Source organism: Oncorhynchus masou, chromosome 9 (genome assembly GCF_036934945.1).
Source record: "Oncorhynchus masou masou isolate Uvic2021 chromosome 9, UVic_Omas_1.1, whole genome shotgun sequence".
Lineage (NCBI taxonomy): Eukaryota > Metazoa > Chordata > Actinopteri > Salmoniformes > Salmonidae > Oncorhynchus > Oncorhynchus masou.
Genome location: NC_088220.1, coordinates 14,235,734 through 14,247,297, shown reverse-complemented (window position 1 = coordinate 14,247,297; position 11,564 = coordinate 14,235,734).

The window sequence follows — 11,564 nt, the reverse complement described above, 5'->3', positions numbered from 1 at the left end:
GACTTTGCTCTGTTCATCTTTCCTCGATCCAGACTAGTCTCCCAGTCCCTGCCGCTGAAAACCATCCCCACAGCATGATGCTGCCACCACCATGCTTCACCATAGGGATGGTGCCAGGTTTCCTCCAGACATGACGCTTGGCATTCAAGGCAAATAGTTCAAACTTGGTTTCATCAGAACAGAGAATCTTGTTTCTCATGGTCTGAGAGTCTTTAGGTGCATTTTGGCAAACTCCAAGCGGGCTGTCATGTGCTTTTTACTGAGGAGTGGCTTCCGTCTGGCCACTCTACCATAAAGGCCTGATTGGTGGAGTGCTGCAGAGATCTTTGTCCTTCTGGAAGGTTCTCCCATCTCCACAGCAGAACTCTGGAGCTCAATCAGAGTGACCATTGGGTTCTTGGTCACCTCCCATTTCTAGAAAAAGTCTTGGTGGATCCAAACTTCTTCCATTTAAGAATGATGTAGGCCACTGTGTTCTTAGGGACCTTCAATGCTGCCGAAACGTGTTGGTACCCTTCCCCAGATCTTTGCCTCAACATAAGCATTATGTCTCAGAGCTCAATGTACAATTCCTTCTCATGGCTTGGTTTTTGCTCTGACAGGCACTGTCAACTGTGGGACCTTATATAGACAGGTGTGTGCCTTTCCAAGTCATGTCCAATCAGTTGAATTTTCCACAGGTGAACTCCTATCAAGTTGTACAAACATCTCAAGGATGATCAATGGAAACAAGATGCACCTGAGCTCAATTTCTTGTCTCATAGCAAATACTGAATACTTATTTAAATAAGGTATTTCTGTTTTTTTAAACCAAAAAAGGTTCTACCTGGAACTGAAATGGGGTTTTCTATGGAGACAGCCAAACTAACTATTTTGGAACCGTTTTCTAAGTGTGTATATAGGGATGAGGACTGCCACTGGACTGCCCCACACAGGACTGACCCCTGGACTGACCCAAAATGGACTGCCCTACGCTGGACTGACCTCACACTGGACTGCCCTGCGCTGGACTGCACACTGGACTGCCCTCGCTGGACTGCCCTACACTGAACTGACCCACACTGGACTGCCCCACGACCCACACTGGACTGCCCTACTGCCTCTCCTGGACTGCCCTACACTGGACTGACCCACACTGGACTGACCCACGCTGGACTGCCTCACTGGACTGCCCTACACTGGACTGCCCTACGCACTGACTGCCCTACACTGGACTGCTCTACACTGAACTGACCCACACTGGACTGCCTCACACTGGACTGACCCACACTGGACTGCCTCACATTGGACTGCCTCACACTGGACTCACCCACACTGGACTGACCCACACTGGACTGACCCACACTGGACTGCCTCACACTGGACTGCCCTACACTGGACTGTCCTCCACTGGCCTGCCCTACACTGGACTGCCCTACACTGGCCTGCCTTCCACTGGACTGACCCACACTGGACTGCCTCACACTGGACTGCCTCACACTGTCCTGCCCTCCACTGTCCTGCCCTTCACTGGCCTGCCCTACAGTGGATCAAATCTATCATTCAATGGCCTTCATAAACTTTGTATGCATTTTTGTATCTGTACATTTTTTTATCATGGGTATATTATTTATGATTATTTATTTATTTGTGGACTTGTGCTTGTCTTGTGAATTTGCAACAATAAAATAATGGACCATATATTTCAATGTGATTTGTCTCTAGTCAGTAGGCCTATCCAGACATACTGACCACACTGCTCAGCGGGTATGCGTTGCAAAATAAATGTACAAATGCATGTTATTCAATCATTGCATCTCACAATCTCCACATCTCTCTCATTGGTTTTTAGGAGCATATACCCACGTGCCATCTCCTCATTGGTTTTTAGGAGCATATACCCACGTGGGTGATTGAAATATGAACTGAGCTCCAGCATCCAGTCCAGTTGGTAGTGGTAATGCACCTTAAAGTTAGTTACCAACCACCATATAAAGTCAAAGAGAAGAAGAAAGAGCCTTGAAGGAGGAGAGATTACTAGAAATAAACAATATTTACTCTTTAATCTGTGGATTAAATGTCGGAGGAAGGATCTGCAGAGAAAGAATGCGACAAACTCCCCAAATACAGGTGTGCCAAGTTTGCAGCGTCATACCAAGAAGACTTGTGGCTGTAATCGATGCCAAAAGTGCTTCAACAAAGTAGAGTAAAGGGTATGAATGTGTACTTAAATTCGAAAAACGTGTTTTTGCTTTGCCATCATAAGGCTGTAACCTAACAAAATGTGGAGAAAAGGCCAGGAGTCTGAATACTTTCCAAAGGCGCTGTAGGTTCTGTCTTATCAGCCGTGTGAATTCCTGTAGATAAGTATTGACACCTAGTGTACATCGTTCAGATAATATTTATTATTATCACAATTTTATTTGTCATCATACTGTTTTGTAAAGTACATCTCAATTTGAGGGTAAAATGAACATTGTGCAGTGTAAAAATCATCCTATAGACAAAACAGTAGGTATGGTTTCTGTCTGTACAGATAGAATTGATGCTTCTGTCTGTACAGATAGAAGTGATGCTTCTGTCTGTACAGATAGAGGTGATGCTTCTGTCTGTAGATAAAATTGATGCTTCTGTCTGTACAGATAGGTGATAAGGAAAACAATGTTAAAGGGATAGTTTCGGATTTTGGCAATTAAGCCTTTTTTTCTACTTACCCAGAGTCAAATGAACTCATGATTACAAATGTATGTCTCTGTGTAGTCAGAAGAAAGTTGAAGGGCGGTTCTGGGCCTATTTTGCAGCTGAAATGCACTGAAGTCTACAGAAGAATTTCCAGTGACATGGAGCTAGGAAAAGTCTTAATTTACAAAATCTGGAAGTATCCCTTTAAAGCACATCACATACAGTAAATCACTGTGTTTTTCTTCCATCTGCATTGTCTTCCAGTTCTATGGAACCATTCTCACCTTAAATCTCTCGTTGTCCCTTTGTCATTTATTAGGTATATTTCATATCCTTTCTGTACACTGGCTCAAATATTCAATTTTCGTCCAAATCTCTACAACAATCTGAAAGACACATCCTCCCTCTGATATTCCTCCAATCATCTCCAATCTTTCCTTAACATCGTTATGCCTTAGGTGCATTTCTTTGACTCCCATTCCTGCAATGAAAATCAACAGTTTAATATTTTTGTGTTTATACAGACACACACACATGCACACACACACGCTGTGCATTTTCTGTGAGTTCTCCTCACACTAACTGCTGGGACACCATTAGACCCTGGTGATGGAACTGGCTCACAGTGACAGACTGTGGGCTGCGTCCCTCTAAGGTGCACAATATGGGACACAGATAAACTGTGTGCGTGTGTGCGTGTGTCTTTCGTCCTTACCTTGGCTTTCTGCATGACTGTTCTTTTTTAGATGTTGAGTAGACAGGATGTTTCACACGGGCACAGACACAGCTACAGGTATAGACTCAGAGTAGTAGGGCCTGCTATACACCTGAGACACACACACATTCAAATCATTAGAACCAGTGATCACTCTTGAGTGACGCAGTGCTCTAAGGCACTGCATCTCAGTGCTAGGGGCATCACTAAAGGCACCCCGGTTCAAATCCAGGTTGTATCACAACCAGCTGTGATTGGGAGTCCATAGTGAGGTGCACAAATGGCCAGTGTTGTCTGGGTTTGACCTGTGTAAGCTGTCATTGTATATAATAACTTGTTCTTAACTGACATGTTTAGTTAAAAAATATATCTATTTTCTGGTGGGTCTATGTGTGTGTCTGCAGATATATACTGTATGTGTGTTGGAGATACCTTGCTGGTGTGTGTCTGTAGGGTTTGTTGTACCTTGCTCCCCAGGTGCCCCCAGAGCCCCTCCTGCTAGGCTCTTCTTCAGGTTGTCTTTAACCTGGGGAGCGGAGCTCCAGGTCCACCCTCTCACTCTCCTTCCCCGGCACGTCTCCTCTAGCTGGGACACACGCTCACCAGGGAGCCCTTCTGCTCCTCTGATCCAGGAACACAGAGGAAATTGATTAGGTTTCCCTGTATAGTTGTATTTTGTTGGAGCATTAGGCTGTAGCCTACTGAGATTGTGTATTAAAGAGTTTTGTGCATATCTGTTTTGTGTTGTTGTATTTATCAGGGATCACCAGTATCAGGGCAGCTACTCTTCCTGGCTCTAAACATATTAAGGTGGGCAGGGTAGCCTAGTGGTTAGAGTGTTGGACTAGTAACCGAAAGTTGCAAGATTGAATCCCTGAGCTGACAAGGTACAAATCTGTCGTTCTCACCCCTGAAACAAGGCAGTTAACCCCACTGTTCCTAGGCCGTCATTGAAAATAAGAATTTGTTCTTAACTGACTTGCCTAGATAAATAAAGGTAAAAAAAGCACTTACATTACGTATAAAACAGTACATCATATTACATATCAACAATACAATTGTTATATTATCAACAATATTACATATGTGTCTGTGTGTGTCTTCACTGTCCGCTGTTCCATAATGTGTAATCTGATTCTACTGCTTGCATCAGTTACCTGACTGATAGACTACCATGTGCACCTCCCATAGTCTGTTCTGGACTCGGGGACTGTGTAGAGCCGTGGCATGTGTGGGATATACACGGATGTCTGAGCTGTGTGCTAGTAGTTTAAACAGACAGCTAGGTGCATTCAGCATGTCAACACCTCTTACAAAAACAAGTAGTGATGAAGTCAATCCCTCTCCCACTTTGAGCCATGAGAGATTTACATGCATATTATTAATGTTAGCTCTGCATTTAGAGTTGGAAATGTACATACACTTAGGGGTTGGAGTCATTCAAAATCGTTTTTCAACCACCACAAATTTCTTGTTAATTAACAAACTATAGTTTGGCAAGTCGGTTAGGACATGTACTTTGTGCATGACAAGAAATGTTTCAACAATTGTTTACAGACAGATTATTTCACTTATAATCCACTATATCCCAATTCCAGTGGGTCAGAAGTTTACATACACTAAGTTGACTGTGCCTTTAAACAGCTTGGAAAATTCCAGAAAATGATGTCATGGCTTTAGAAGCTTCCTGATAGGCTAATTGACATCATTTGAGTCAATTGGAGGTGTACCTGTGGATGTATTTCAAAGCCTACCCTTTCAAACTCAGTGTCTCTTTGCTTGACATCATGGGAAAACCAAAAGAAATCAGCCAAGACTAAGTCAAGTCTGGTTCATCCTTGGGAGCAATTTCCAAACCCCTGAAGGTACCACATTCATCTGTACAAACAATAGTACGCAAGATAAACACAAGTATAAACACCATGCAGCGTGGTACCGCTCAACAAGGAGAGAAAATAGATGGCATCATGAGGATGTCAAATTATGTGGATATATTGAAGCAACATCTCAAGACATCAGTCAGGAAGTTAGAGCTTGGTTGCAAATGGGTCTTCCAAATGGACAATAACCAAGCAGACATCCAAAGACTGTGGCAAAATGGCTTAAGGACAACAAAGTCAAGGTATTGGAGTGGCCTCAATCCTATAGAAAATGTGTGGCAGAACTGAAAAAGCATGTGGGAACAAGGAGGCCTACAAACCTGACTCAGTTACACCAGCTCTGTCAGGAGGAATGGGCCAAAATTCACCCAACTTATCGTGGAAAGCTTGTGGAAGCTACCCAAAACATTTGACCCAAGTTAAACAATTTAAAGGGCAGTACTACCAAATACTAATTGAGTGTATGTAAACATCTGACCCACTGAAATGTGATGAAATAAATAAAAGCTGAAATAAATAATTCTCTACACTATTATTCTGACATTTCACATTCTTAAAATAAAGTGGTGATCTAACTAACCTAAGGCAGGGAACTTTTACTATGACTAAATGTCAGTAATTGTGAAAAACTGAGTTGAAATGTATTTGGCTAAGATGTATGTAAAACTTCCGACTTCAACTGTACATTTAAGGGCCAAATGTGCTCTTAAAGCCAATAAAACATTTCAGAGGTCCTTCTGCGGCACCTGACCACACAACTGAACAGTAGTCCAGGTGTGACAAAGCCAGAGCTTTATTATGGACAGACTTTTCACCATCTTAGCTACTGTTGTATCAACATGTTTTGACCATGACAGTTTACAATCCAGGGTTACTCCGAGCAGTTAAGTCACCTCAATTTCTTCATTCCATATTATTCAATACAGATTTAGCTGAGATTTAGGTTTAGTGAATGATTTGTCCCAAATTCAAATTTGGGGCGGCAGGTAAATCAAATCAAATCAAATATTATTGGTCACATACACATGGTATGCAGATGTTAATGCGAGTGTAGAAATGCTTATGCTTCTAGTTCATGCCATGCAGTAATATCTAACAAGTAATCTAACAATTTCACAACTACTACCTTATACACACAAGCGTAAAGGAATGAATAAGAATATGTACATATAAATATATGGATGAGGCGATGGCGAACGGCATAGGCAAGATGCAGTAGATGGTATAAAGTACAGTATATACATATGAGAAGAGTAATGTAAGGTATGTAAACATGATATAAAGTGGCATAGTTTAAAGTGACTAGTGATACATTTATTACATACATTTTTTATTATTAAAGTGGCTAGAGATTTGAGTCAGTATGTTGGTAGCAGCCACTCAATGTTAGTGATGGCTGTTAAACAATCTGATGGCCTTGAGATAGAAGCTGTTTTTCAGTCTCTCGGCCCCAGTTTTGATGCACCTGTACTGACCTCGCTTTCTGGATGAGCAGGGTGAACAGGCAGTGGCTCGGTGGTTGTTGTCCTTGATGATCTTTTGGCCTTCCTGTGACATTGGGTAGTGTAGGTGTCCTGGAGGGCAGGTAGTTTGCCCCGGTGATGCGTTGTGCAGACCGCACTACCCTCCGCCCTACGGTTGTGGGCGGGCAGTTACCATTACCAGGCGGTGATACAGCCAGACAGGATGCACTCGATTGTGCATCTGTAAAAGTTGTGTTTTTTTGATGACAAACCAATTTCTTCCAGCCTCCTGAGGTACCCATGACTGCAGGATGGAGATGTCGTTTCCTGCCCTCACCACTTGGGGCGGCTCGTCAGAAAGTCCAGGACCCAGTTGCACAGGGCGGGGTCGGGGCCAGGGTCTCAAACTTAATGATGAGTTTGGAAGGTACTATGGTGTCGCTCACTTCTTGAGGACAATACAGGTGCCACCGACACGGCCCGCTACCAAAACCTGCAGATTCTCCTTCACCACAGCCAACGTAGGTAAAACATTTAAACGCGTGTTAACCTTCGCAAGGCTGCCGCCCAGACAGCATCCTTTGCCGCCTCCTCAGAGCATGCGCAGACCAGCTGGCTGATGTGTTTACAGATATATTCAATCAATCCTTATCCCAGTCTGCTGTTCCCACATGCTTCAAGAGGGCCACCATTGTTCCAGTTCCCAAGAAAGCTAAGGTAACTGAGCTAAATGACTACCGCCCGTTACTCACTTCCATCATCATACAGAAGTGCTTTGAGAGACTAGATCAAGGATCATATCACCCCCACCCTACCTGACACTTAGACCCACTCCAGCCTAGTGGTTAAGGCATTGGGCCAGTAACCAAAGGTTTAACAGATGGCATCCCCCGAGCTGACACGGTAAAATTCTGTCATTCTGCCCCTGAACAAGGTAGTTAACCCATTGTTCATAGGCCGTCAATGTTAATAAAATTTGTTCTTAACAGACTTGCCCTAGTTAAATAAAGGTTTAAAAAATACAATGCATTTTGTTTTGAAATATTTAGGACTAACTGCAGCACTTTTTAAGTGTTGCAGTGATTTTTACTTGCTGTAGTAGCTGACGTGTATAGTGATGAGTCATCCGCATACATAGACACACTGGTTTTACTCAAAGCTACTGGCTTGTCATTAGTAAAGTTGGAAAAAAGTAAGTGGCCTAGACAGCTGCCTGGGAATTCCTGATTCTACCTGGGATATGTTGGAGAAGGCTTCCATTAAAGAACACCCTCTGTGTTCTGTTAGACAGGTAATTCTTTATCCACAATATAGCAGGGGGTGTAAAGCCAGCAGACTAGGATCAATAATGTCAAAAGCTGCACTGAAGTCTAGCAAAACAGCTCCCAAAATCTTTTTATCTTTAATTTCTCTCAGCCAATCATCATTCATTTGTGTAAGTGCTGTGCTTGTTGAATGTCATTTCCTATTAGCGTCCCCAAAGTAAAATAGCTTTGTATCTGCTCAAACACATTTTTTAACAAAAGGGTTGGTAACAGGCTGATTGCTCGGCTATTTGAGACAATAAAGGGGGCTTTACTATACTTGGGTAGCGGAAGTACTTTTGCTTCCCTCCTGGCCTGAGGGCACACACATTCTAGTAGGCTTAGATTGAAGATATGGCAAATAAGAGTGGCAATATTGTCCACTATTATCCTCAGTAATTTTCCATTCAAGTTGTCAGACCCCAGTGGCTTGTTTTTTATTTATTTTATTTCACCTTTTTTTAACCAGGTAGTCTATTTGAGAACAAGTTCTCATTTGCAACTATGACCTGGCCAAGATAAAGTGTAGCAATTCGACACATACAACAACAGAGTTACACATGGAATAAACAAAACATAGTCAATAATACAGTAGAACAAAAGAAAACAAAAAGTCTATATACAGTGAGTGCAAATGAGGTAAGTTAAGGAAATAAATAGGCCATGGTGGCGAAGTAATTACATTGTCATTGTTGATAGACAACAATCTTTTTTTTTACCTCTTCCACACTCACTTTATGGAATAAAAACGAAAATGCTTGTCTTTCCTAATTTGATTAGTTATACCTGGATGTGTAGTGTCAGCGTTTGTTTCTGGCATGTCATGTATAAGTTTGCTAATCTTGCCAATGAAAAAATCATGAAAGTAATTGGCAATATCAGTGGGTTTTGGGTAAATAAATGAGCCATCTGATTCAATGAATGACAGAGCTGAGTTTGTCTTGTTGCCCAAAATGTAATTTAAGGTGCTCCAAGGCTTTTTATTATCATTCTTTATATAATTTATCTTTGTTTCATAATATAGTTTCTTCTTATTTTTATTCAGTTTAGTCACATGATTGATTTCTCAAGTTGCAGTACGTTTACCAATCGGTTGTGCAGCCAGACTTATTTGCCATTGCTTTTGCCTCATGCCACACCTGATCTGTTTCACCTGTCCTTGTGATTGTCTCCACCCCCTCCAGGTGTTGCTTATTATCCCCGGTGTATTCATCCCCTTGTTTCCTGTCTCTCTGTGCCAGTTGGTCTTGTTTTGCCAAGTCAACCAACGGTTTTCTAGCTCCTATTTTTCCCAGTCTATTTATGTTTATTCCTACCCCTCCTGGTTTTGCCTGTCCTGACTCTGAACCGGCCTGCTTGACCCCTCTGCCTGTTCTGACCACAAGCCTGCCTATCCCCTTGTACTGTTTGGACTCTGACCTGATGACTGAACCCCTGCCTGTCCTGACCTCAACCTGCCTTTTGCCTACCCATTTTATGATAATAAATATCGGAGCTCAACCATCTGCCTCCTGTGTATGCATTTGGGTCTCGCCTTGTGCCCTTATACCTCATCCCTCTCAACCATACAATTTTTCAATTCCTCATCAATCTAGAGGGATTTAACCATTTTAAAGTAATGTTCTTAATGGCTGCATGCTTATTAGAAACTGAAATAAGAAATTGTATTAATGTGTCAAGAGCAGCATCTGGTTGCTCCTCATTTCACAACACAGACCATAAACTATTGGGTGGGCAGCTTGATGGAAACCAGTCAATATTTAAATCCCCAGAAAGTATACCTCTCTGTTGAGATCACATACATTAACAAGTAGCTCACACATATTATCCAGATACTGACTGTTGGCACTTGGTGGTCTATAGCAGTTTCCCACAAGAATGGACCTGTAGCCATATTACTTCAGCAGTATTTAATATTAAATCCTCTCTAAGCTTTACAGGAATGGTTCTGAATATAAACAGCAACACCTCCACCATTGGCTTTTCTGTATTATAACCATGTATTGCTACCACTGTATCATCAAAATAATTATCGAAGTGAGTTTCAGAGATAGTCAGAATTTGAATATCATCTGTTAAAAGCAATTTATTGATTTTAATTAACCTATTTTTTTATTTTACCTTTATTTAACTAGGCAAGTCAGTTAAGAAAAAAATCTTATTTTCAATGACGGCCTAGGAACAGTGGGTTAACTGCCTGTTCAGGGGCAGAACGACAGATTTGTACCTTGTCAGCTCGGGGGTTTGAACTTGCTACCTTCCGGTTACTAGTCCAATGCTCTAACCACTAGGCTACCCTGCTGCCCCATGGCTACATGTTAGCGTGTGCTATTTTTAGCACTTTTCTGAGATGCTTGATTGTTTTCATTGCTTAACTGGGAAGCTTAGCAGAAGTAGACATGCTCATGTTATTTATGTTTGAGCTGTGGACATAGTATAACTGGTTCATAGGTACATGTTTACTTTATACAATAGCTGTAAGATCAACAGAGGCATTCAGCACAGTTAGAGACATACATTAGGTTACTTACATTGTGTCTGCCAATCCCCCTAGGATAATGTACATTTGCTGAAGAATTATGACAACTCAGCGACACAATGGTAGGGATTGTCTGAGCTGGGCTTGAGTCATTGATAAGTCATTGTCTCAATGCAGCCGTATAATGCTGTGAAATGATCCAGGAACCCAAATGATTTGGGAGGATCCCATCCTCCTTATAAAACGTGTTTTGTTTCCAAAGGGTGTGTGTGTATGTGTGTGTATGTGGGTGCACTTTCCCTCTTACCTGTAGCAGTCTGAAATCTCTCCTTCATCTCTCTCCTCTCTTGTCTCAGTGTCAGCAGAGTGGTCCGTATCCCATCCCTCTCTCTCTCCAGGTGTTCTTTCTCTCTCAGGAATAGTTTAGCGTCCTCCTCCGCTCGTGTTTTCCATAGAGGCCATACTGATTGGTGTCTGGGGGGAGGGGTCATAGAAGGGTGAAATGTGAAAGGTCAGACCTGGAGAGGTTATGGGAAGACATAACCTCTCTCTCTCTCTCTCTCTCTCTCTCTCTCTCTCTCTCTCTCTCTCTCTCTCTCTCTCTCTCTTTGAGTAAACTCTTCCTCTACCTCTCACACATAAAGGTAGGAGAGAGACCACTGTAACTGACCCAAATTGAAGGAAAGCTTTGACTATTTACAGACTCAGTGAGCATAGCCTTGCTATTGAGAAAGGCCACTGTAGACAGACCTGGCTCTCAAGACAAGACAAGCTATGTGCTCACTGCCCACAAAATGAGGTGGAAACTTCATAACACTTCCTAACCTCCTGCCAAATGTAGGACCATATTAGAACACATATTTTCCTCAGATTACACAGATACACAAGGAATTCGAAAACAAACCCGATTTTTGATAAACTTCCATATCTACTGGGTGAAATACCACAGTGTGCCATCACAACAGCAAGATTTGTGACCTGTTGCCACAAGAAAGGAGGCAGCAGTGAAAATAACACCATTTCTGTTATTATGTTGTGTTTTTATTTTCCTTTTTGTCCTTT